This window comes from Heterodontus francisci, chromosome 7 (assembly GCF_036365525.1).
Source record: "Heterodontus francisci isolate sHetFra1 chromosome 7, sHetFra1.hap1, whole genome shotgun sequence".
Lineage (NCBI taxonomy): Eukaryota > Metazoa > Chordata > Chondrichthyes > Heterodontiformes > Heterodontidae > Heterodontus > Heterodontus francisci.
Genome location: NC_090377.1, coordinates 209,562 through 237,032, shown reverse-complemented (window position 1 = coordinate 237,032; position 27,471 = coordinate 209,562). Strand labels below are relative to the sequence as shown.

Sequence of the window (27,471 nt, the reverse complement as noted above, 5' to 3'; positions counted from 1 at the left end):
GCAAGTGGGAGGCTTTTAAAAGTGAGATAGGAAGAGTTCAGGGCCGGCATGTTCCTGTTAGAGGAAGGGCAAGGCTGGAAGTTTAGGGAACCTTGGTTGATAAGAGATATTGAGAGTCTGGTCAGGACAAAGAAGGAGGTAAAGGTCAGGTATAGGCAGCTGGGATCAAGCGAGTCCCTCGGAGTATAGGTGATGAGGGAGTACACTTAAGAAGGAAATTAGGAGGACGAAAAGGGGCCATGAGATTTCCCTGGCAAATAAGATAAATGAGAATCCTAAAAGATTCTATAAATATATTAAGAGTAAAAGGGTAGTTAGGGAGAGAGTAGGTCCCCTTAAGGATCAGTGTGGTAATCTATGTGTGGAGCCACGGGAAATGGGCGAGGTCTTAAATGAATACTTCTCGTCTGTATTTACCGTGGAGAGGTTCATGGAAGCTAGTGAGTGCAAGGGAGGAAACAGCGATTATCCTGGAACATATCAACATTACAAAGGAGGAGGTGTTGGAGGTTTTGAAGTGTGTTAAGGTGGATAAATCCCCAGGGCCTGAACAAGTGTATCCTAGGATGCTATGGGAAGCAAGGGAGGAGATTGCAGGGTCCTGGCAGAGATTTTTGTATCATCGTTAGCCATGGGTGAGGTACCGGAAGACTGGAGGATAGCTAATGATGTGCCTTTATTTAAGAAGGGCAGCAGGGATAAGCCAGGGAACAACAGGCCGATGAGCCTTACATCAGTGGTAGGAAAGTTATTGGAAGGGATTCTGAGAGACAGGATTTATATGCATCTGGAAAGGTATGGTCTGATTAGGGATAGTCAGCATGGCTTTGTGCGTGGGAAATCATGTCTCACGAATTTGATTGAGTTTTTTGAGGAGGTGACCAAGGGGATTGACGAGGGCAGGGCGGTGGACGTTGTCTACATGGACTTTAGCGAGGCCTTTGACAAGGTCCCGCGTGGTAGGCTGGTCCGGAAGGTTCGAACACATGGGATCCAGGGTGAGCTAGCCAATTGGCAGAGGGTGGTAGTGGAAGGTTGTTGTTCAGATTGGAGGCCGGTGACCAGTGGTGTGCCGCAGGGATCGGTGCTGGGCCCTCTGTTGTTTGTCATATATATTAATGACTTGGATGTGAATGTAGGGGGCATGATTAGTAAGTTGGCAGATGACACCAAAATTGGTGGTATAGTGGACAGTGAAGAAGGTTGTCTAAGGTTACAAAAATTAATGCAGGCAGGTGGGATTAGTTTAGATAGGCATTATGGTCAACATGGACGAGGTGGGCCGAAGGGCCTGTTTCTACACTGTACGACTCTATGAAATGGCGGAGACACTAAATTAGTATTTTGCCTCAGTTTTCACAGTGGAGGACACCAGTACCATCCCAATAGTAACAGGTAATGCAGAGGTTATAGAAAGGGAGGAACTTAGGACAATCATCATCACTCGGGGGTGGGGGGGAGGTGGGGGGGGGGGTAGATAGTACTGAGCATACTATTGGGATTGAAGGCAGACAAGTCCCAGGGCCTGATGGCCTGCATTCTAGGGTCTTAAAGGAAGTGGCAGCAGAGATAGCGGATCCATTGGTTATAATATTCCAAAATTCCCTGGATGTGGGGAAGGTTCCAGTGGATTGGAAAAATGCTAATATAATGCCCTTGTTCAAAAAGGGAGGGAGGCAGAAAGTAGGAATCTATAGACCAGTTAGTTTAACATCTGTCGTTGGGAAATTGTTAGAATCCATTATTAAGGAAGTAATAACAGGACATTTAGAAAGTCAAAACGCAATCCATCAGAGTCAGCATGGTTTTATGAAGGGTAAATCGTGTTTGACTAATTTGCTAGAGTTCTTCGAAGATGTAACAAGTAAAGTGGATAATGGGGATCCTGTAGATGTAGTATATCTGGACTTCCAGAAGGCATTTGATCAGGTGATGCACAAAAGGTTAATACGCAAGGTAAGATCACATGGGGTTAAGGGGCAATTTATTAGCTTGGATAGAGGATTGGCTAACCAACAGAAAACAGTCAGGATAAATGAATCCTTTTCTGGTTGGCAAATTATAACTAGTGGGATGCTGTAGGGTTCGGTCCTCGGCCCCCAACTATTTACAATCTATAGTAATGACTTGGATGCAGGGATAGAAGGTACTATAGCCAGATTTGCAGATGACACTAAAATAGGTGGAATAGTAAGTTGCAATACAGAAATAAGGTTCCTGGTGTAAATCTAATTTTTGAGTAATTTAAGGGAGTAAAAACAGAGTGGGGAAAAAAAAGTGACATCGCAGGAAAACCGTAAATTCATTGGTTGGTAACTTACTGCTAATTTGAATTGCCTATTCTAAGTTGATTTCAGATTAAAGGTGAATAGGAGAAATATTTTACAGATCAAAAACTAAAAACCAGTCGGAAATTTAAAAAACAAATTAAAATCTAATATAATAAAATAAAGATGCAGGGCCAGGTGATGTGTTGTACCTGCATGATGTGGGAGCTGGTGGACCCCATTGTGGTTCCTGGTCAACACATCTGTAGCAAGGGTTGGCTGCTCGAGGAACTCCGGCTCAGAGTTGATGAGCTGGAGTCTGAGCTTCAGACACTGCGACACATCAGGGAAGGGGAGAGTTACCTGGACGCTGTGTTTCAGGAGACAGTCACACCCTTTAGATTAACTACCTTGAATTTGGCCAGTGGTCAGGGACAGGAGGGTGTGACTATGAGTGAGGCAGGTAGAGGGATTGAGGCAGGTAGAGGGATCCAGGCAGTAGTGCTGCAAGAACCTCAGCCCTTGTCCTTGTCCAACAGGTTCGAGATTCTTGCTCCCTGTGTGGACGAAAGCAGGGACTGTAGGGAGGATGAGCAAACTGACCACAGCACCGTTGTACAGGGTGCCATTCAAGTTGGGGGAGAAAAGAGAAATGTAGTTGTATTCGGGGATAGTATAGATAGGGGCATAGACACTGTTCTCTGTGGCCAGGTTCGAGAGTCCCGAAGGCTCTGTTGCCTACCTGGTGCCAGGGTTCGGGATTGTCATCTGGGCTGCAGAGGAACTTGGAGTGGGAGGAGAAAGATCCAGTTGTCATGGTCCACAGAGGTACCACGATATAGGTAGAACTAGGATGGAGGTTCTGCTGAGGGAATATGAGCAGCTAGGGGCTAAATTTAAAAAGTAGAAGCAAAAAGGTAATAATCACCGGATTACTACCTGAGCCACGAGTAAATTGGCAAAGGGTCAATAAGATTAAAGAGGTAAATGCGTGGCTCAAAGATTGGTGTGGGAAAAATGGGTTCAAATTCGTGGGACATTGGCACCAGTACTGGGGAAGGAGGGAACTGTTCCGATGGGACGGGCTCCACTTGAATCATGCTGGGACCAGAGTCCCGGCGAATCGTATAACTAGGGCTTGAAACTAAATAGTGGGGGGGAGGGTTCAGCATGGAAAAACTGAAAGTTAAAGGAGAAGGTAGGAGTGCAGGTTAGTGGTGAGGCTGATTGTTACCAAACTGCAAGAAGTATACTGGTTAAACCAGAAGAGAGAAATAATAAACAGGTGAATAAAGCATCAGTGCTGAGGGACAGGTTAGGGGGTATATCCCAAATAAGAGTTCTATATACAAATGCACGGAGTGTAAGGAATAAACTAGATGAGCTGCAGGCGCAAATTCAAATAGAAGACTATGATGTGGTGGCCATTGCGGAGACGTGGCTGAAGGATGGTCGGGACTGGGAACTAAATATACCTGGTTATAAAGTTTACAGGAGGGACAGGAAAAATGGCAGAGGGGATGGAGTAGCCTTACTGATTAGAAATAATATCACCTCATTGGTGAGGGACGATATAATGAGGGGAAAGCATCCAGTGGAGACCTTATTGATGGAATTGAAGAACAGAAAAGGATCTAAAACTGTAATAGGTGTTGTGTATAGAACCCCGGTAGCAGTTCTGAGGTGCTAGATTGTATAAATGCACAAATTAGGCAAGTGTGTAACAAAGGCAGAGTAGTATTAATGGGGGATTTTAACTTGCACATAGATTGGGAGAGGCAGACTAGCACCTGTCAGAAAGGTAGTGAAATTCTGGAATGTTTCCGGGATAGTTTCCTACAGCAATATGTCCTAGATGTAACAAGGAGACAGGCAATATTAGGTTTAGTTATGAGTAATGAGCCAAATTTAATTAGCTTAACTGTGTGTGAACATTTATGAAATAGTGATCACAACATGATCGAATTTAAGGTAGCGTTTGAAAGTGAAAAGCACGAATCAGCTACTTGAATTTTAGACTTGGGTAAGGCTGACTTTACCGGGATGAGACAGAGACTGTCCACGGTAAACTGGGTAGATCTGTGAATGGGTCAAACGACTGAAGAACAGTGGAGAATATTTAAAGAAACATTTAACGAAATACAGAGCGAGTAGATACCCCTGAGAGGAAAAAGCTCCACTTCACAGAAAAAACAGCCATGGACAACTAAAGAGATTAGGGCGGTGCAGTGGTTAGCACCGCAGCCTCACAGCTCCAGGGACCTGGGTTCGATTCCGGGTACTGCCTGTGTGGAGTTTGCAAGTTCTCCCTGTGTCTGCATGGGTTTTCTCCGGGTGCTCCGGTTTCCTCCCACAAGCCAAAAGACTTGCAGGTTGATAGGTAAATTGGCCATTACAAATTGTCACTAGTATAGGTAGGTGGTAGGGAAATATAGGGACAGGTGGGGATGTTTGGTAGGAATATGGGATTAGTGTAGGATTGGTATAAATGGGTGGTTGATGTTCGGCACAGACTCGGTGGGCCGAAGGGCCTGTTTCAGTGCTGTATCTCTAATCTAATCTAATCATTAGGGATAGCAAAAAACAAAAAGAAAGGGCCTACAAAAATGCAAAAAGCAGTACACATTCGGCCGAATGGGATCGATACAAAGACCAGCAAAGGGTCACAAAGCAGCTTTTAAGGGCTACTAAAAGAGATTATGAAAGGAAACTTGCAAGGGACATCAAAATAAATAAGAAATTTTATAGTTGCATAAAGGGAAAGCAGGTGGTCAAGAGCAATGTAGGCCCACTAAAAACTGAAAATGGAGATATTGTCATTGATAATGGGGAAATGGCAGACATGTTGAACAATTGCTTTGCTTCAGTATTTACAATTGAAAAGGAAGATAACTTGCTGGAAGTCCCGAAAAAATTAATAGCCGATAGGTGACAGGGACTTAATACAATTAACGTAAGTAAAACATCAGTAACAAGAAAATTAATGGAACGAAAGAGTGAAAAATTCCCATGACCTGACGGTTTCCATCCGAGGGTGTTAAAGGAAGTAGTGGAGCACATTGCAGATGCTCTAACTATAGTCTTTGAGTTCCCTAGATTCAGGAGTGGTCCCTCTGGATTGGAAAGTTGCACATGTCATTCCACTTTTTAAGAAGGGTGAAAGGGGGAACCAAGGAAATTACAGACCAGTTAGCCTGACATCTGTGGTGGGCAAGTTGCTGGAGTCTATAATTAAGGATAGGGTGACTGAACACCTGGAAAAATTTCAGTTAATCAGGGACAGCCAGCATGGATTCATGACTGGAAGGTCATGCCTGACAAATCTCATTGAATTTTTTGAAGAGGTGACTAAGGTAGTGGACAGGGGAGGGTCCATGGATGTTATTTATATGGACTTCCAGAAGGCGTTTGATAAAGTCCCACATAAGAGACTGTTAACTAAGGTAGAAGCCCATGGAGTTGAGGGCAAATTATTGACGTGGTTAGGAAGTTGGTTGCGTTGCAGGCGACAGAGAATGGGGATAATGGGTAAGTACTCCGAATGGCAGGATGTGACTGGTGGTGTCCCGCAGGGATCTGTGTTGGGGCCTCAATTATTCACATTATTCATTAACTACTTGGATGATGGCATAGTAAGTCATATATCCAAATTTGCTGATATAAAGTTAGGCGGCATTGTAGACAGTCTAGATGATAGCATAAAATTGCAAAGAGATATTGACAGACTAGGTGAGTGGGCAAAACTGTGGCAGATGGATTTCAGTGTGGGCAAGTATGAGATTATCCCTTTTGGACCAAAAAAGGATAGAGCAGGGTACTTTCTAAATGGGAAGAGGTTAAGTACAGTGCATGTCCAAAGAGACTTGGGGGTTCAGGTGCATAGATCTTTAAAATGCCATGAGCAAGTGCAGAAAATAATCAAAAAGGCTAATGGAATGCTCGCCTTTATATCTAGAGGACTGAAGTATAAAGACACAGAGGTTATGCTGCAGCTGTACAAAACCCTGGTTAGACCCCACTTGGAGTACTGTGAGCAGTTCTGGGCCTCACACCTTAGGAAGGATATATTGGCCTTGGTGGGAGTGCAACGTAGGTTTACAAGAATGATACCTGGACTACAGGGGTTAGGTTACGAGGAGCGATTGCACAAATTAGGCCTGTTTTCGCTAGAATTTAGAAGGTAAGGGGTAATCTGATTGAAGTCTTCAAGATATTAACAGGAAAAGACAGGCTAGATAATGATAAACTATTTCCACTGGTTGGAGGTTCTAAAACTAGGGGGCATAGTCTTAAAAATTAGGACCAGACCATTCAGGAGAGATGTTAGGAAGCACTTATTCATGCAAAGGGTGGTAGAGGTTTGGAGATAGACTGATTTTTAATTAGTAATGGGTTGAAGGGTTATGGAGAACGGGCAGGAAAGTGGAGTTGAGGCCGAGATGAGATCAGCCATGATCGTATTGAATGGCGGAGCAGGCTCGAGGGACTGAATTGCCTACTCCTGCTCCTAGTTCTTATGTTCTAACAAGGGGATTTGCACATGGAGGCAGAGGGCATAGCTGAGGTATTGAATACTTTGCATCGGTCTTTACCAAGGAAGAAGGTGTAACCCAGGAAATGGTGAAAGAGGAGGTAATTCAAACACTAGAAGGGTTTAAAATTGATGAGGTGGTGTTGAATAGGCTGTACTTAAAGTGGATAAGGCACCAGGACCAGATGAGATGCATGCAAGGATACCGTGGGAAGTGGGAGTGGAAATTGCGGAGGCACTGGCCATAATTTTTCAGTTTTCCTTAGATTTGGTGGTGGTGCCAGAGGACTGGAGAATTGCACATTAGTTTAGTTTAGAGATACAGCACTGAAACAGGCCCTTCGGCCCACCGAGTCTGTGCCGACCATCAACCACCCATTTATACACTAATCCTACACTAATCCCATATTCCTACCAAACATCCCCACCTGTCCCTATATTTCCCTACCACCTACCTATACTAGTGACAATTTATAATGGCCAATTTACCTATCAACCTGCAAGTCTTTTGGCTTGTGGGAGGAAACCGGAGCACCCGGAGGAAACCCACGCAGACACAGGGAGAACTTGCAAACTCCACACAGGCAGTACCCGGAATAGAACCCGGGTCCCTGGAGCTGTGAGGCTGCGGTGCTAACCACTGCACCACTGTGCCGCCGTTACACCCTTGTTCAAAAAAGGGTGTAAAGATAAGCCCAGCAACTACAGGCCAGTCAGTTTAACTTCAGGGGTGGGGAAACTTCTAGAAAGATTAATTCAGGACAAAATTAATGGTCACATGGACAAATGCGGGTTAATTAAAGAAAGCCAGCATGGAGTTCTTAAGGAAAAATCTTGTTTAACTAACTTGCTGTAGTTTTTTGAAGAGGTAACAGAGAAGGTTGGTGAGGGCAATGCAGTTGATGTGGTGTACATTGACTTCCAAAAGGCGCTTGATACAGTGTCACACAACAGACTTGTGAGCCAAGTTCTCGCTCATGGAATAAACAGGACAGTAGCAACATGGATACGGAATTGACTGAGTGACAGAAAACAAAGAGTAGTGGTTAATGGGTGTTTTTCGGGCTGGTTTGTAGTGAAGTTCCCCGGGGTCAGTGTTGGGACCCTTGCTTTTCCTGATATATTCATGACTTAGACCCTGGTAGATGGGGCACAATTACAAAGTTTGCATATGATATGAAACTTGGAAGCGTTGTGAATTGTGAGTGAGATAGTTAAAGCTTCAAAAGGACATAGACAAGTTGGTGGAAGGGACGGACAGGTGGCAGATGAAGTTCAACGCAAAGAAGTGATGCATTTTGGTAGGAAGAACATGGAGAGACAATATTAAGTAAAGGGTACAATTCTCAGAGGTGCAGGAGCAGAGGGACCTGGGTGTACATATACATAAGTAATTGAAAGTGGCAGGACAGGTTGAGAGAACGGATAATAACGCACATAGTATCCTGGGCTTTATTAACAGGGGCATAAGAGTACCAGAGTAAGGAGGTTAGAGTCATAGAGAGATACAGCACTGAAACAGGCCCTTCTGCCCACCAAGTCTGTGTTGACCATCAACCACCCAGGTTATGTTGAACTTGTATAAGACACTAGTACGGCCTCAGCTGGAGTATTGTATTCTGGGTGCTGCACTTTGGCAAAGATGTGAAGGCGTTCGAGATGGTGCAGCAAAGATTCACAAGAATGGTTCCAGGGATTAGGAACTTCAATTCTGAAGATAGATTGAAGAAGTTGGGACTGTTTTCCTTGGAGAAGAGAAGATTGATAGGAGGTTTGATAGCGCTATTCAAAATCATGAGGGGTCTGGGCGGAATAGATGGGGAGAAACTGTTCCCACTCGAGAGAGAATCGAGAATGAGGGGGCACAGATTTAAAGTAAGGAAAAAAAATTCACGCAGTGAGTGGTTAAGGTCTGTAATGCACTGCCTGAGAGTTTGATGGAGGAAGGTTCAACTGAAGCATTCGAAAAGGAATTTTACTGTTATCTGAAAAGGAAGAATGTGCAAGGTTAGGGGGAGGTGAGGGAGTGGAACTGGGTGAATTGCTCATTAGGAGAGTCGATGCTGACATGATGTGTCGAATAGCCTCCTTCTGCACTGGAACAATTCTGTGATTTTGTATGTGAGATGGTTTTCTGGAGCAGTAAGTGAAGGAACCAATTAGGGAATGGGATATTTTAGATCTAGTATTGTGCTACGAGAAAGGGCTAATTAATCTTGTTTTAAAAGAGCCATTAAAAAAGCGTGTCCATAACTTGATAGAATTTTATATTATGTTTGAAAGTGATGTCATTCAATCAGAAACTTGGGTCTTAATTAAATCTAAGCAAAGGAAACTGTCAAGGTATGAGGGGCAAATTGGCTCTGGTGGATTGGAAAACTGCATTAAAAGCTATGACAGTAGACAGGTGATAGCTATCACTTAAAAAAACTAATACATAGTTTACAACAAAAATACATTCCTTTGCACAAAAACCCAGCAAGGCAAGTGTTCCAACTGTGGCTAATGAAAGAAATCGAGGATTGTATTAGAGCAAAGGAAGAGGTGTATAAAATTGCCAAAAACATGGTAAGCTGAGGATTGAGAGTATTTCAGAATTCTGCAAAGGAAAAGATAAAATAAAATGAGAGTAAACTAGCGAGAAACATAAAAACAGACTGTAAAAGCTTCTGTCAGTATATAAAAATGAAAAGATTAGTCAAGACAAAAGTAGGTCCATTACAAGCGGAGTCAGTAGAATTTATAGTGGGGAATAGGGAAATGGCAGAGAAACTAAACCAATACTTTGTCGGTCTTCACGGAGGAAAATACTACAAACCTTCCATAAATAATGGAGAGTTAAGGGTCTAGTGTAAATAAGATATGAATATTAGTTTAAAAAGTACCAGAGAAATTAATGGGACTTAAAGTAGATAAGTCCCCTTGACCTGATGATCCACATCCCAGAATGTTGAAAGAGGGGGCTGTAGAGATGGTAGATGCATTGGTGGGCATCTTTAAAAATTCTATAGACTCTGGAATGGTTCCTGCAGATTGAAAGGTGGCAAATATAACCCCACTGTTTAAGAAGGGAGGGAGAGAAAAAACAGGGAACTATAGATCTGTTAATCTAACATCAGTCGTAGGGAAAATGCTAGCATCTATGATAAAGGATGTGATAACAGGACGCTTAGGAAATAATGGTAGGATTGGGCAGAGTCAACATAGATTTATGAAAGGGAAATCATGTTTAACAAACCTGTTGGAATTTTTTGAGGATGTAACAAACAGAATAGATAAGGGGGAACTGGTGGATGTGGTATATTTAGATTTTCAGAAAGCTTTTGATAAGGTCGCCCACGAGGTTAGTAAACAAAATTAGAGCAAATGGGATTGGGGGGGGAATCATTTGTAAGCAATTTATTGGAGTTCTTTGAAGAAGTAACATGCTGTGAATAAAGGGAACTGATGGATGTACTGTACTTAGATTTCCAGAAGGCATTTGATAAGGTACCGCATCAAAGGTTATTGCGGAAAATAAAAGCTCATGGTGTATGGAGTAACATTTTGGCATGGACAGAAGATTGGCTAGCTAACAGGAAACAGAGTAGGCATAAATGGGTCATTTTCTGTTTGGCAAAATGTAACGAGTGGTGTGTCACAGGGATCAGTGCTGGTGCCTCAAATTTTTACAATTTATATAAATGACTTGGATGAAGGGACTGAAGGTATGGTTGCTAAATTTGCTGATGACAAAGATAGGGAGGAAAGAAAGTTGTGAAGAGGACATGAGGCTAAGTTAAGTGAGTGGGAAAAGATCTCGCAAATAGTATAATGAGGGAAAATGTGAAATTGTCCATTTTGGCAAGAAGAATAAAAAAGAAGCATATCTTAATGGTGAGAGATTGTAGAGCTCTGAGATGCAGAGGGATTTGGGTGTCCTAGTGCATGAATCGCTAAAGGTTAATATGCAGGTATAACAAGTAATTAGGAAAGCTAATAGAATGTTATCGTTTTATTGTGAGGGAAATTGAATACAAAAGTAGGGAGGTTATGCTTCAGCTATACAGGGCATTGGTGAGACCACATCTGGAGTTCTGTATACAGTATTGGTCTCATTGGCGGAAGGATGTAAATGCATTGGAAGCAGCTCAGAGAAGGTTTACTAGACTGATACCTGGAATGGGCAGGTTGTCTTATAAGGAAAGGCTGGACAGGCTAGGCTTGTATTTGCTGGAGTTCAGAAGAGTAAGAGATGACTTGATTGAAATATACAAGATCCTGAGGGGTCTTGACAGGGTGGATGCAGAAAAGATGTTTCCTCTTGTGGGAGAATCTAGAACTAAGGGTCACTGTTTAAAAATCAGGGGTCTCCCATTTAAGACAGAGAAATGGGGAAAAGAAAATTCTCTCAGGATCGTGAGTCTTTGGAACTCTCTTCCTCAAAAGGCGGTAGAAGCAGAGTCTTTGAATATTTTTAAGGTAGATTCTTGATAAGGAGGCGAAAGGTTTTTGGGGATAGGCGGGAATGTGGATTTGAGGTTACAATCAGATCAGCCATGATCTTCTTGAATGCCGAAGCAGGCTCGAGGGGCTGAGTGGCCTACTCATGTTCCTAATTCGTATGCCTGTTTGAGAACTGGTTAACGGCCAGAAAACAGAGTAGGAATAAAAAGGTAATTTTCGGATTGGCAGGCTGTGACTAGTGGGGTACAGCAAGGGTCAGTAGTTCGGCCCCAGCTATCCACGATCTATATCAATGATTTGGATGTGAGGGTTAAGTGCAATAGTTCCAAGTTTGTATATGACACAAAACTATGTATGAGTTGTGAGGAAGATGCAAAGACTCTTCAAGAGCATTTGGAGAGGCTAAGCGAATAGGCAAAAATTTGGCAGATGGAATGCCATGTGGAGCAATGTGAGGTTATCCGCTTTGGTTGGAAAAACAGAATTGTAGGGTGGAATCTTATCATTGCTACACATTCCCAACGGCGGGACTGGAAGTTGTCATAACTTCCGCTCCCGCAGCAAATCCCATTTTCACATGCGATTTTGTATTTAAATTAGCCATGCGTCGATGGGCGCGGGGAACATGCGGCAGGGGTGGCCTTTCATTGGTGGAACCCGCCGTCACTGCCCCAAGCACCATGATCTAAAGCCTGGCTACCCGAGCAAACCCGTCTACATGTGTCTGCTTCAGATTGGGTGTATAATCTGTGTCCAGCATTCAGGGTTGGGTCGGGTTCAGGTTGGCCGTGGTTGGATTTTGTTTTGTATTTTTTTTTTTTTAAACTACGTTTTGACGCAATTTTTTTTCAGTGCTAATAACATGTTTGATATTTTCGGGTCAGGTCGGGCATGAATAAAAATTGAAGGACTCGGGCCCGGGTCAGGTTCAGGTTGACTGTGGTCGGGTTGGGCCAGTGTCTGGTTTTAATTTTATACACGAGCCAGGCTTTACCATGATCGCCACAGATAAAAAACATTCTGTGCTTTCGGTCTCTAGGAGCAGCAGCCTTCCTTTCATGTCATTATCTTTTGAATAACTTAGTTGAAGCTTTCCCTTAAATCAAAATGTTTTTGCTTCCCTTATTTTGTGAAGGTCACCACCAACTTTATATCATGCATTTTCACAGCCAAAGTGAATGACATGGCAGCCAGCATGCAACGTCCTGGTCTACGGTTCAGTGATGCCACCCTGCAGGTTTTCCTCCAGGCTGTCAGGGAAAGGCGGGAGGTCCTCTTCCCTGCAGATGGAGTCAGAAGACCCTCCCGCATCACCAAGGCGGCTTGGATGGAGGTAGCGGAAGAGGTCTCGAACCGTGGGATAACTCTTAGAACATGTGTACAGTGCCGCAAGCACATCAATGACTTGATTAGATTAGCGAGGGAAAGTGGTCCTGGCAAGGCTGCTCCATTAATTTCTTCCATGGCTAGATGACTTTAAGGCAGAGGTTATGCAAGGAATGCAGTCGAATGCATGAGCAGCCTTGGTGCCATCTACTAAATGATGAAGATTGGCATTGTTTATGTGCTGGGATATGTCGTGCAAAAGCCAATGCAGAATGAGTGATGTTGATGTATATATGCAATGGTTGTGATGCATCATTTGCTATGTCATTAAAGCTGCACTGTCTGCTGCAGGATAAATGAAGCCACAATCAGTGCAAGCGTGCTAAGACGGGAGGAGGGGTCCCTGACATCAGGCTGCTAACCACAGCTGAGGAGGAGGCTTCGGAGATCACGAGAGAGGACAGATTCAAGGAGAGCGGAGATGGCTAGGCAGAAGCCACAAGGCGTAAGAATGAAGTGTCATCTCTGCTGTTGCAGCTATAAGTCGAAACTGAAGGAAATTGTTTAAACTCGTGAAGCACAAGCTTAAACTGCCTCTGTTTGTGTCTCACTGTAGATGCCCACACTTGAGTAGCAGAACACCACGTGGCCCAGGAAGCCTCTGGGGAGGAAAAAGAAGCCAATGCCCCTGAGAGTGCACCATCACTTGCCTCTTCCACCTCCGCCAGCGCAGCTGTGTCCACATGATACGCAGGGGGTTTAAGATTAGAATCTGGGTCACAAGCTGGTGTGCATGACACAGACATGTGCCAGCCGGGTCCCCTGATTATATGAGAACTGCTGGGGACCAGGTCCCTGCTCATCCCCTTGCTCATGATGATCCTCTCTTTGTTGCTACGAGAAGTCTGCTGGATGTGCAGCAAAGCCATGTGGAAAATATTTCGGAGATGCCTGAGGTCATGCGTGGCTTTGCGCATGCCATGGAGGAGTCCATGCAAGCCATGACATGTGCCATGTCCCAGGTATTTGAACATATGGTTTCCTCAGTCGACAGTCTGATGAGCTCCGTGGTAAGTCTGGTTGAGCGTTCGAGCCATATGCGATCTGATCTGCACTCTGTGCAGCAGAGTCTAAGCAAGAAGGGGACAAGGAACGTGGACTTCCCTCCAGGTGCTCCTTCCCCTCAGGGAGACAGGCAGATGCCATCGTGCATACAGAAGGAGGAGGAGCATGTGCCAGCTTCCCCGGGGCCTTCCTCTCTGGGCAACCCCAGGGTAAACGGCGTCTCGTCCGTCCCCCACCCACTCTGACATTGACCCCCTTACCTCCAGCAGGTGAGGGGGGGGGTGTACCTGAGTGCCATTGCTGCAGACCCTGAGTAGGATGGAGCCATCGAGGCCCCATTCCTCCAGAGGATGCCCGCCACGGTCATCCACAGTACCAAGGCAGCGCACTAAGCAGACTGTCTCCACCTCAGCTGCTAATGTCGGGGTAGCACTTGGACGTAGTGGGAGAAAAAGGATGATCACTAAGGTGGCAGGAGTGCTGTACAACTTGTCCCGATTGCAAACATGTATTAAAACATTTTTGTTTCATGCAAAATTTGATTCACGCTCGGTAATAGTTTAAAATCAGAAAGTGCTGGAAATACTCAGCAGGTCTGGCAGAATCTGTGGAGAGAGAAGCAGAGTTAACATTTCAGATCTTTGACCTTTCATCAGAACTGGCAAAGGTTAGAAACGTAATAGTTTTTAAGCAAGTGAAGCGGGGGTGGGGTGGAAGAGAACAAATGGGAAAATGTGTGAGAGGGCAGAAGAGATTAAATGACAAAGATCTCATGGGACAAAGGCAAAGGGAGTGCTAATGGTGTGATGAAAGGCGCAGTGGTTAGCACCGCAGCCTCACAGCTCCAGCGACCTGGGTTCAATTCTGGGTACTGCCTGTGTGGAGTTTGCAAGTTCTCCCTGTGTCTGCGTGGGTTTTCTCCGGGTGCTCTGGTTTCCTCCCACAGCCAAAAGACTTGCAGGTTGGTAGGTAAATTGGCCATTAGCAATTACCCCTAGTATAGGTAGGTGGTAGGGAAATATAGGGACAGGTGGGGATGTGATAGGAATATGGGATTAATGTAGGATTAGTATAAATGGGTGGTTGATGGTCGGCACAGACTCTGTGGGCCGAAGGGCCTGTTTCAGTGCTGTATCTCTAAACTAAAAGCATTAGTGCAGAGAGAGTGCTAATGATGGAATAATGAACAGCTCTGTGCAAAAGTACAAACGTGAAAAACCAAGTTTATGGCAGGCACGTGGCTTAAAATAATAAAATAAAATATAATTTTCAAAAAGGCCAGTCGTGCTTTGAAATTATTGAACTCAAAGTTGAGTCCAGAAGGCTGTAGAGTGCCTAATTGGAAAATGAGGTACTGTTCCTGGAGCTTGCATTGATGTTCACTGGAACACTGCAGCGGGACAAGGACAGAATTGTGGGCATGGGAGCAGTTTGGTGAATTGAAATGCAAGGAACCGGAAGCTCAGGTTCATGCTCACAGACCGAGTGGAGGTGTTGCGCAAAGCGGTCACCCAATCTGCGTTTGGTCTCCCCAGTGTAGAGGCAACTGCATTGTAAGCAGGGAATACAGCATGCTATATTGAAGGAAGTACAAGTAAATTGCTTCTTCACCTGGAAGTAGTGTTTGGGGCCTTGGATGGTGAGGAGAGAGGAAGTAAAAGGGCAGGTAATACACCTGCGATTGCGTGGGAAGGGAACAAGTGTTGTGGGTAATGGAGGACTTGACCAGGGTGTTGCGGAGGAAATGATTCCTTTGGGATGCTGACTGGAGGGGAAGATGCATTTGGTGGTGGCATCACGCTGGAGGTTGTAGAATTGGCGGAGGATGATCCTTTGCATGTGCAGGCTGGTGGGGTGGAAAGTGAGGACAAGGGGCACCCTATTGTGGCTCCAGGAGGGAGGGGAAGGGGTCAGACACGGTTAAGGGCCCTATCAACCACAGTGGGGGAAAATCCTCGGTTGAGGAAAAAGGAAGACCTATCAGAAGCGCTGTTGTGGAAAGTTGCATCATCAGAGCAGATGTGTCAGAAACAGAGGAAGTGGGAGAATGAAATGGTACCCTTACAGGAAGCAGGATGTGAGGAAGTGTAGTCAAGGTAGCTGTGGGAGTCGGGCTTATAATGAATACTAGTGGACAGGCTATCCCCAGAGATGGAAACAGAGAAGTTGAGGAAGGGAAGTGTCAGAGATGGACCATGTAAAGGTGAGAGAAGGGTGGAAATTTGAAGCAAAAGTTGAAGTTTTCCAGTTTGGGGCGAGAGCAGGAAGCAGCACCAATACAGTCATCATTGTACCAAAAAGGAGTTGGGGGAGGAAGTCTGAGTAGGACTGGAACAAGGAATATTCGACATACCCTACCAAAAGACAGACATAACTACGACCCATGCGGGTACCCATAGCGGCACCTTTTATTTGAAGGAAGTGAGTGGATTTGAAGGAGAAGTTGTTCAATGTGAGTACACGTTCAGCCAGGCGGAAGAAGGTGGTGGTGGATGGGGACTGGTTGGGCCTCTGTTCAAGGAAGAATCAGAGAGCCCTCAGACCGTCCTGGTGGGGGATGGAGGTACAGAGGTACAGAGATGTAATGTTTTGCTTGGTTACAGATGAATCCAAAGAAGTATTTGGAGGCCTATGTCAGGAACGCAATGATACTTGCAAAGCGTCTCAGGAAATGTCCAGTGTCCGTATCTCATTGTAATTAAAGCCTTCACTCTTCAATGATGGCTGTTTTCCTATTGATGATAAATAACTTTTTCCAATGTTGTCATGCCTTTTGTTTTCGACGGTTATAACTTAATGCTGCTTGCAGTGATCTGCAATCGCATTCATCGTAGCCCATAGATGATTTCAAATGCCAATCACATGAAAGTGCAGCAATGCTTTAAGATTGCTGAGATGAACAAGACCTCATGCAAAACAGAATTTCTGTGGGGAATTGTTCAGTTTCTCCTCCCAACTTTCCTTCATGATGTGGCATATTGTTGGCTGAAACATGCATAAATGAGGTTCTGCCTGATGTCCCTAACATGTCTCTTCATGGCCCTCCTATCGATAATGGCATTGTTTTTATTGTTGTCTTCTTCCTCACCCTCTTCATCATCCTCATCTGTTATAGGACTGGTGTTCCTCCTGTTTCTCCGCCTGCAGAATGTTGCCATGTCTAATTGCAAGGTTGTGCAAGGCAAAGCAATTAACGATTTTTCGAGACACCCTCTGTGGCATTTACTGAAGAACCCCTCCAGACCAGTCAAATCGCATTTTCAGCATGCCAGTGGTGTGTGCAATGATGGCCCTGGTGGATGCATGAGCAACATTGCACCTGTTGTGCTTAATACACACTTGCTCTAAAAGAATCCACGGATACCGATTGGTGAAAGGTATATCAATATTTTATTCACGCACTATATCATCAAATACAAGCTTTCACTAATTTGCACAGTATAAAGAATCATCAAGTACAAGCTCTCATTAACTTGCACAGTATCAAAACTTACCAAAGTAAAAGCTCTCACGACTTGCACAGTATACTACCCGCCAAGGCATGAGGTGATCAGTCTCGGACTTGCGGTTGCTCTCCTGTTCTCTGAGCCTTTGGCTCAGGGGTATCTTCTCGAGTGTTCTTCTCCAGGGTTCTCGTGCCTTTCCCAGTTTCAGTCAGGGGTTAAACCTGGTTTCCAAGACCCTCCCCTCTTACTTATCGGGATCTGGCAAAATGCCATAATTCCTTATTTGGCTCAGTGAAAACCTGTTCAACATTTTACAGTTTCCTATTGTCTACTATGAGTCTAATCATATCTGGTGTCCATGACGACTCCTTTATCTGCTACGTGCAAGAACAGTGTCTAGGATCATCGATATGTCTTTTCTATACTGTGCAATTTCTCGGCCATTCATGTGCTGTGGCCCCTTTCTACCCAGCCCCCCTTTGCTTTGACACACTGTTCATTGTTGTGTGACTTGCCCCTTTGTTTCAACTAAGTTCTTATGTGTTTTTACTGGGTCTACAGTCCCTCCTTTGATCCTGCAGGGCTTGACCCAAGGGATCACACTCTCATGTCACTTGTGCAATTACAATTTCATTTTCAAAGCAAAATCATACGTAATGTAATGTTAAAGAAAGCACAATTTAAGCATCACTATTGCAGAATCGATCACTTGTGCAAACATAATACAGTTGCAATTCCATTTTAAGTGTCTGTTGCCTTTAAGGTAGCTGTCTAACCTGCGTTCATACATCCTCTCATTCCTTAATCAATTTCTTAAGTTTCCAAATTAAGTATGTCACATATAATGCCATGATACCCAAAACCACTATCAGGACATGGGAGATAATTCTAAACCAGGGGTGTAGCTGCATGTTTGGCCCCCAGTTCCATAAGTCCTCCCACCAAGTAGAATCGTTTATCTCGTCAATCTCATCTTGTAGATTCTTCGACTGTTGTTCCGGATTGTAGTACACTACACCAATGGCTTCTAGCTGCTGTCTCTCTCTTTACCCAAGCGCGTGGGCAATGGCTGAATAGTATATTCGTATTCCCGGAAGTAATTTATCAAGTTCTCTTTAATACTTTCTGCCACAATTATCATTTCTGTCTTTCGTTTATATATGTCTACTAACTCCATCTTCCCTACTCTGGTATTTGAGGGTTGAAACAAAATGTACTGTTGCTCACTGGACAAGCCCAGTTATGTCCATACTGGTATTCCTTCGCCGTGATAGTTAAGCAATATTTCCCCTTTCCCATATAGGCCACATGGGTTAGCCCTGACACAGTTTTCCTAGTTTCCATGATGCAATTTACAGTGGCATAAAATCCACATTTTGACTCTGCTGTTTTATGTACAGGATGAGGACATATGATCACCTGATTTTCCAGACTACACTCAGACAATGTTGTTCCAATTACCTCTTTTCCAATTTCCACAACATAGGGTAATATATCAAAGTATTTTATGTAATCTTTTCCCCTTATCACCGCTATATTTTAGACTTCATATAATTTCATCCCTAACTTATCTCTCGGAATTACAGGTATTCCCAATGCTACTCCAATACTCATAGCTCTCGTATTTAAACACTCCTGACCTTTCCATACCTTGACGAGTTTTTTGAGTTGGCACCTGGTAATTTTATCATTTGTGTGACTAGCTAAGTACTCCAACTGGGTGTCATTTATCCAAGCTGGCACCTGTCCAGCATCAGTTTGCCTCAAATTTGCTGGAGTGTGTTCTAAAATCCATGAACCATATGTCATACAAACACTTTCATTATTTGAAATGACGTGGACCTCCTTTTAATAGCACGAACATGACCTTCCAGTACTCTGACCAGTCCTGTCACTGTGTTTGTCAAATCCTGCCTACTTTAGCTACACCACTCTGTTCCTTTTGTTCCTTTTTCAAAATCTCCTTTACTAGCTGACTAAGAGTTCTAACCTCCTGGTCCACGCTTTCCAAATCTATAGTATTGACAATTGAAGTTCCCGTATTAAAGACTGTGGCTGCATCATTCACTAAACTACATTTATGCCTCTTTCCCTTTATTATTCCCTCATCACTGAATTCTTGTCCCAGCAATTGTTGTAGTAATACCTTGTACAACTCTCGGGTCTCCTCAGGGCACCAGTCAGGTCGCTGAATATCTGAGATATTCAATATTACTGGTACCAACTCATGCTATATATTATTGTATACAAGTTTATTAGTTTTTATGATCACAAGTCCATTTTATGGTCCTGCAGTTAAGGCAGGGCCTGGGAGAACAGTCACCTGTGGCTGCTGGGTCGTAACCCTACTCGTTGCTAATTCGGATGTTGGGGTAACTGGTGGTTGGTGCTGCTTGTCCGTTTAATCTCACAACCTGGAATAGGAACTCCTTTTTTTATTTTTCCCAACACAATAGAGCCAATAGCCCCTATCGTTGTGTGATTTCACACATATTGATGGGTTTCTACAGTCTTTATCATCGCACTGCCATACAGGGAACTCGGGGGCGTGGCCTGGTGGGCATTTGACACATACCCACTGTCCGATAGTAACGTTTACAAGAAAGACCCACTGCAATTCGTCCCTGAGTCTGCGACTTCCATCTTCCTGTACATGTAATCCACATCCTGTCTGCCTAATGCCGCCTTCCACTGTAGGGGAACCGTCAACAAAAATTGATTGCTGGTTTTGTTGCTGGCTCCTTCCCTTGTACACCCCTCCAATTTAAGGGGCATGATTAGTAAGTTTGCAGATGACCCCAAAATTGGTGGTATAGTGGACAGTGAAGAAGGTTGTCTCAGGTTACAATAGGATATAGATCAACTGGGAAAGTGGGCAAGTGAGTGGCAGATGGGATTTAATGCAGACAAGTGCGAAGTGATGCATTTTGAGAAGTCATTTTGAGATATACAGTGAATGGCAGGGCCCTGGGGAGTGTTCTTGAGCAGAGAGACCTTGGGGTGCAAGTACATAGTTCCCTGAAAGTGGCAACACAGGTAAACTGGGTGGTGAAGAAGGCGTATGGCATGCTTGCCTTCACCGGCCGAGGCATTGAGTACAAGAGTTGGGACGTCATGTTACAGTTGTACATAACGTTGGTTAGGCCGCATTTAGAGTACTGTGTGCAGTTCTGGTCGCCGCACTACAGGAAAGATGTGATTAAGCTAGAGCGGGTACAGAAAAGATTTACAAGGGTGTTGCCTGGTTTGGAGGGCTTGAGTTATAAAGAGAAATCGGATAGGCTGGGTCTGTTTTCCCTGGAGCAATGGAGGCTGAGAGGGGACATGATGGAGGTATATAAAATTGAGAGGCATAGATAAGGTAGATAGCCAGAGTCTGTTTCCCATGGTAGGGGTGACCAAAACTAGAAAGCATAGATTTAAGGTGAGAAGGAGGAGATTTAAAGGGGATCAAATGGGTAAATTTTTCACACAAAGTATAGTGGATATCTGGAATGAGCTGCCAGAGGAGGAGGTGGAGGCAGGAACAGTAGCAACATTTAAGAGGCATCTGGACAGGTACTTGAATGAGCAAGGCATAGAGGGATGTGGAATTAATGCAGGCAGGTGGGATTAGTATAGATGGGCATTATGGTCGGCATGGACGAGGTGGGCAAAAGGGCCTGTTTCGATGCTGTACGATTCTGACTCTTTGATTTTGACACAAAAGGGCCCTTGAGGGCCTTTGCTGTCAAAACCTGACACTCAATGGGGTTCGTCCTGGTAGATTAAATTGTCCGCCAGGCCCGTAGAAGTTCTTTTTTTAGGAAATCCTATAAAGGGGCTGCCTTTCAGGTAAATCCATCATTATGGTTCCTGCAATACCCAACAAGGCCCAGAAATTATCTCAAAACCTTAATATTTTGTGGTAGGGGGAGTTTGAGGATTGTCTGTACTCACATCTGCTCTATCTCATATTTTCCCTATTTTATTACTATACCCAAATAGGAAACCTTTTCCTTCAGGATTAAGGAAAATCCCAAGGCTTTTTATACATATATAAAGAGCAAGAGGGTAACCAGGGAAAGGGTTGGCCCACTCAAGGACAGAGATGGGAATCTATGTGTGGAGCCAGAGGAAATGGGCAAGGTGCTAAATGAGTACTTTGCATCAGTATTCACCAAGGAGAAGGACTTGGTGGATGATGAGCCGAGGGAAGGCAGTGCAGATAGTCTCAGTCATCTCATTATCAAAAAGGTGGTGATGTTGGGTGTCCTGCAAAGCATTAAGGTAGATAAGTCCCCAGGGCCTGATGGGATCTACCCTAGAATACTGAGGGAGGCAAGGGAAGAAATTGCTGGGGCCTTGACAGAAATTTTTGCATCCTCATTGGCGACAGGTGAGGTCCCAGAGGACTGGAGAACAGCCAATGTTGTGCATTTGTTTAAGAAGGGTGGCAAGGATAATCCAGGAAATTATCAGCCGGTGAGCCTTACGTCAGTGGTAGGGAAACTATTAGAGAGGATTATTCGGGACAGGATTTACTCCCATTTGGAAACAAACGAACTTATTAGCGAGAGACAGCATGGTTTTGTGAAGGGGAGGTCGTGTCTTACTAATTTGATTGAGTTTTTTGAGGAAGTGACGAAGATGATTGAAGGAAGGGCAGTGGATGTTATTTATATGGACTTTAGTAAAGTCTTTGACAAGGTCCCACATGGCAGACTGGTACAAAAGGTGAAGTCACATGGGATCAGAGGTGAGCTGGCAAGATGGATACAGAACTGGCTCTGTCATAGAAAACAGGGTATTAGTGGATGGGTGTTTTTCTGAATGGAAGGATGTGACTAGTGGTGTTCCGCAGGGATCAGTGCTGGGACTTTTGCTGTTTGTAGTATATATAAATGATTTGGAGGAAAATGTAGCTGGTCTGATTAGTAAGTTTGCGGACGACACAAAGGTTGGTGGAGTTGCGGATAGTGATGAGGATTGTCAGAGGATACAGCAGGATATAGATCGGTTGGAGACTTGGGCGGAGAAATGGCAGATGGAGTTTAATCCGGCAAATGTGAGGTAATGCATTTTGGAAGGTCTAATGCAGGTGGGAGGTATAGAGTAAATGGCAGAACCCTTAGGACTATTGACAGGCAGAGAGATCTGGACGTACAGGTTCATAGGTCACTGAAAGTGGCAATGCAGGTGGATAAGGTAGTCAAGAAGGCATACGGCATGCTTGCCTTTATCGGTCGGTGCATAGAGTATAAAAATTGGCAAGTCATGTTGCAGCTGTACAGAACCTTAGTTAGGCCACACTTAGAATATTGCGTGTAATTCTGGTCGCCACACTACCAGAAGGATGTGGAGGCTTTGGAGAGGGTACAGAGGAGGTTTACCAGGATGTTGCCTGGTCTGGAGGGCATTAGCTATGAGGAGAGGTTGGAAAAACTCGGATTGTTTTCACTGGAACGACGGAGGTGGAGGGGCGACATGATCGAGGTTTACAAAGTTATGAGCGGCATGAACAGAGTGGATAGTCAGAAGCTTTTTCCCAGGGTGGAAGAGTCAGTTACTAGGGGACATAGGTTTAAGGTGCGACGGGCAAAGTTTAGAGGGTATGTGCGAGGCACGTTTTTTACACAGAGGGTGGTGAGTGCCTGGAACTTGCTGCCAGGGGAGGTGGTGGAAGCAGATACGATAGCAACGTTTAAGAGACATCTTGACAAATATATGAATAGGAAGGGAATAGAGGGATATGGGCCCCGGAAGTGCCGAAGGTGTTAGTTTAGGCAGGCATCAAGATCGGCGCAGGCTCGGAGGGCCGAATGGCCTGTTCCTGTGCTGAACTGTTCTTTGTTCTTCGTTCATTATCTGTGCCTTTTTAGGCTTTCACTCCGACTTTCTTGAGTTGAAGGAGTTCCTCCCGTAGCTCTAAATGCTCTTCCTTATTCTCTGTTTGGAGTAGGAGGTCGTTCACATATTGGTTCAAACATTCTGATCGGGAGAAAGGACTTAATCCCTGTGCCAACCACTGGTGGAATATTGACAGACTATTATGAAATCCCTGGGAGAGAGACGTCCAGGTGTACCGTTGTCCCTGGAACATAACCGCAAATTTATATTGACACTCTTGTGTCAGCAGTATGGACCAGAACCCATTGCTAATGTCCAACACAGTAAACCACTTAGACTGTTTTTTTTTGATTCTCTAAAACTTAGATTGTCCTCTTAAATGTCAGATAAATTTCCCTTTTGAGTGCTTTAAATAACCACTCATATCAATTTAATTTTATCAATTCCAATTTCTTATGTCCAGACTTGGTGGTATTACATTTTTTTTTACATTAACGACAGAAGTGCTTGCAACTGTCTCTCCTTGTCAAGCACTTTGTCCCTTTGATAAAGATGCTGTGACATTTGATGTCTGCAATTAAGTAATAGGGCGGCGCAGTGGTTAGCACCGCAGCCTCACAGCTCCAGGGACCCGGGTTCAATTCTGGGTACTGCCTGTGCTGAGTTTGCAAGTTCTCCCTGTGTTTGCGTGGGTTTTCTCCGGGTGCTCCAGTTTCCTCCCACATGCCAAAGACTTGCAGGTTGATAGGTAAATTGGCCATTATAAATTGCCCCTAGTATAGGTAGGTGGTAGGGAAATATAGGGACAGGTGGGGATGTGATAGGAATATGGGATTAATGTAGGATTAGTATAAATGGGTGGTTGATGGTCGGCACAGACTCTGTGGGCCGAAGGGCCTGTTTCAGTGCTGTATCTCTAAATAAAAATAAATAAATAATAAGTTCTTAAATCTGCCGGATCTCCTGCTGTGGCATCAGTTCTCATGTGGCCTTGGAACCTACCATCACCTGCTTTAAAAAAAAAACCAAGAATCCATTGTGGCTCTGCCCCTGAGCACAATGGGTGAATTTGTCCAATTATATCTGTCAATTTAATATTTAATGTCCAATATATATAAATTTTACACTCCGTAATGCAAAAATTGTGTGGTGGATTAAATGGAAAAACAATAGCTGCAGCAGGGTTAATTTTTTTGCTTGTCTCCAAGGGGGGGGCGGACCAAAACCTTCTCAGCTGCATCACTGTACGTAACCTTTTTTTCTAATCGAAAAGAACGACACTGCATTTTAAACAGTTTTTCTTTCAATTCTTTTGGTCTCCTTAGGGGTGAAAACAACAAAATCGTTAGTAACATTATCAACTTCAAAGGAAAGCATCTCCATCAAGAAAGACTGCATTTTAAATTAAACTCCAATTGTTTCCAAACTTTTAGCATCTTTTATGAGAGGTTTCTGATCCAAGGATTTTTTTAATAACAAATATGATTCCAAATTCCAATCCACTGCAATAAATATTTAAAAATCAAAACTGCCAATGTTATATGAATGAGTCTTGTGTCCGGAACTAAAGACTCCCCCAAAACTTGATATCATCAACTTGAAAGTTCATTGTGGCCACAAATGAAATTTCCAGTTTTCTCAACTTTACAGGTCAGTTAACCTTAATAGTATAAACTTAATTCAGACTTATTAACTTGTAATACTTATTAACTACGCACAGAACAGAATAGCACGTGCTTTTATTTTAAAGAAAAGGCACATTGTGCCATTTTCCTTGTTCTTCCTTCAGGCACCTTTTCAAATGACTGTAATAAAACCAAAAACTAAAGGAAAGGTTATTTAACATTCTTAAAACAAAAGATTCTGAAACCAACTTTAAACAGACAATTTTTCCCATATCTCCTTTGTTTATCCTTCTCTCCCTTAAACCAATATCCAATTCCTGACATTTGCAAAAACAGTCAGTAAAATATGTCTTTAATTTAAACTCCAAAAAAACGAGAACAGATTTTAAACTAGAACTGCAATTAAAGCAGTGTTTTAAACTTCAAATTGGATTTCTGCCAGACTTCTTCAGATCTTCAAGGCTGAAGCATTTTATCTCTTAGAAAATTGTTGATTGCCTTTTCGCAGTTGCAAAACCAACTTTTAAAATAAAAATAAAACTTTCACTTAAAATATAATTCAATTTTATATTCAATTCCTGGGTGCACAATCTTAAACTGAAATGAATACACTCAACAATCACTTTTCACACTTATTCAATTCCAAACAACTTAGAAAATTGATTCCTGTAATGGGTTATGAATTCAAAGTACCAAAATCTCTGTCAAATTCCCTGTCCTGCCGCCAAGAAACAGAGACCCAGTGGACCTGCGATGAGACAGGTACCAGCAAGCGGGGGTTCCAGCAGTTCAAAAGAGGCTGCAAGAGACCAGGGCAGAGCGAGACCCAGTGGACCTGTGAGGAGACAGGTACCGGCGAGCGGGAGTTCCAGCAGTTTAAAAGAGGCATCCTCTGACAGGGATAGCACGAGTGTTTCAGGACTGACATCACAGTTCAGAAAGCGACGCGTTGCAAGGGGAGGCAGCTGATTGGTGAGTAGGACCAGTTGAGTATTTCTACCCTTTTTTAGGACTTTCAATAGCCGAAGTGAAATGAATGTGTGGCTGAAAAGCTGGTGTAGGCGGGAGGGCTTTAGCTACTTGGATCATTGGGATCTCTTCTGGTGCAGAGGTGACCTGTACAAGAGGGACGGGTTACATCTGTACTGGAAGGGGACCAATATCCTTGCGGGGAGGTTTGCTAGTACTATTCGGGAGGGTTTAAACTCGTCTTGCAGGGGCTGGGACGCAAAGTAGTAGTCTCTCCGATGAGATAGTTGAGGCAAATGTAGTGGTCAAAGCGAGGCAGGGCAGGACAGGGAACATGGAAGGTCTGGTAGGCTAAACTGCATTTACTTTAATGCAAGAAGCCTTACAGGTAAGGCAGATGAACTCAGAGCATGGAACGGTACATGGGATTGTGATATTCTAGCTGTTACGGTTGAGGGATGGGCAGGACTGGCAACTCAGTGTTCCGGGGTACTGATGCTTCCGGCGTGACAGAGGTGGAGGTAAGAGAGGATGGGGAGTTACACTATTGATTAAGGAGGACATCACGGCAGTACTTAGAGAGGATATCCCGGGGGGAAGGTCCTGCAAGGCCATATAGGTAGAACTTTGCAATAAGAAAGGTTGATCACTTTGATGGGATTATACTATAGGCCCCCCAATAGTCAGAGGGAATTGGAGGAGCATATATGTAGGGAAATCACAGATAGGTGTCGGAATTATAGGGTTGTAATCGTAGGTGATATTAACTTCCCTAATATTGACTGGGACTGCCTTAGTGCTAAGCGATCAGATGGGGAAGAATTTAAGTGTGTCCAGGATCGTTTTCTGAAGCAGTATGTGGATGGCCCTACTAGGGAAGGGGCTACACTTGACCTCCTCTTAGGAAATGAGGCTGGGCAGGTGGTTGATGTCTCAGTGGGGGAGCACTTTGGGACCAGTGACCATAACTCTGTTAGCTTCAAGATAGTTATGGAAAAGGATAGGACTGGTCCTCAGGTTGAAGTCCAAATTGGAGGAAGGCTAATTTCGATGGCATCAGACAGGAACTCTCAAAAGTTGAATGGGAGAGGCTGTTTACAGGTAAAGGGACGTCTGGCAAGTGGGAGGCTTTTAAAAGTGAGATAGGAAGAGTTCAGGGCCGGCATGTTCCTGTTAGATGGAAGGGCAAGGCTGGCAAGCTTAGGGAACCTTGGTAGACGAGGGATATTGAGAGTCTGGTCAGGACAAAGAAGGAGGCATATGTCAGGTATAGGCAGCTGGGATCGAGCGAGTCCCTCGAGGAGTATAGGGGAGGTAGGAGTTAGCTTAAGAAGAAAATTAGGAGGGTGAAAAGGGGCTGTGAGATATCCCTGGAAGATGAGATAAAGGAGAATCCTAAAAGATTCCTATAAATATATTAAGAGTAAAAGGGTAGCTCAGGAGAGAGTAGGTCCCCTTAAGGATCAGTGTGGTAATCTATGTGTGGAGCCACGGGAAATGGGCATGGTCTTAAATGAATATTTCTCGTCTTTATTTACCGTGGAGAAGGTCATGGAAACTAGTGAGTTCAAGGGAGGGAACAGCGATATCCTGGAGCATATCAACATTACAAAGGAGGATGTGTTGGAGGTTTTGAAGCGCATTAAGGTGGATAAATCCCCAGGGCCTGAACAAGTGTATCCTAGGATGCTATGGGAAGCAAAGGAGGAGATTGCTGGGGCCCTGGCAGAGATTTTTGTATCATCGTTAACCATGGGTGAGGTAATGGAAGACTGGAGGATAGCTAATGTTGTGCCTTTATTTAAGAAGGGCAGCAGGGATAAGCTAGGGAACTACAGGCCGGTGAGCCTTACATCAGTGGTGGGAAAGTTATTGGAAGGGATTTTGAGACAGGATTTATATGCATTTGGAAAGGCAAGGTCTGATTAGGGATAGTCAGCATCGCTTTGTGCGTGGGAATTTATGTC

The 27,471-nt window shown here is 44.1% G+C and overlaps 1 protein-coding gene across 5 annotated transcripts in view; it reads left to right on the top strand.

Annotated features, from left to right (window-relative positions):
* tmem169b (transmembrane protein 169b) overlaps nucleotides 1-27,471 on the top strand; it is an 81,729-nt gene that overhangs the window by 11,110 nt on the left and 43,148 nt on the right. For 2 of the 5 annotated variants that reach the window (XM_068034691.1, XM_068034689.1), the window contains exon 2: nucleotides 24,236-24,560. The exons of the other annotated variants lie outside the window; for them this stretch is intronic. The gene's annotated coding sequence lies outside the window, so the exon portion shown is untranslated. The remainder of the gene's footprint in view (nucleotides 1-24,235; nucleotides 24,561-27,471) is intronic. 5 annotated transcript variants of the gene reach the window in all.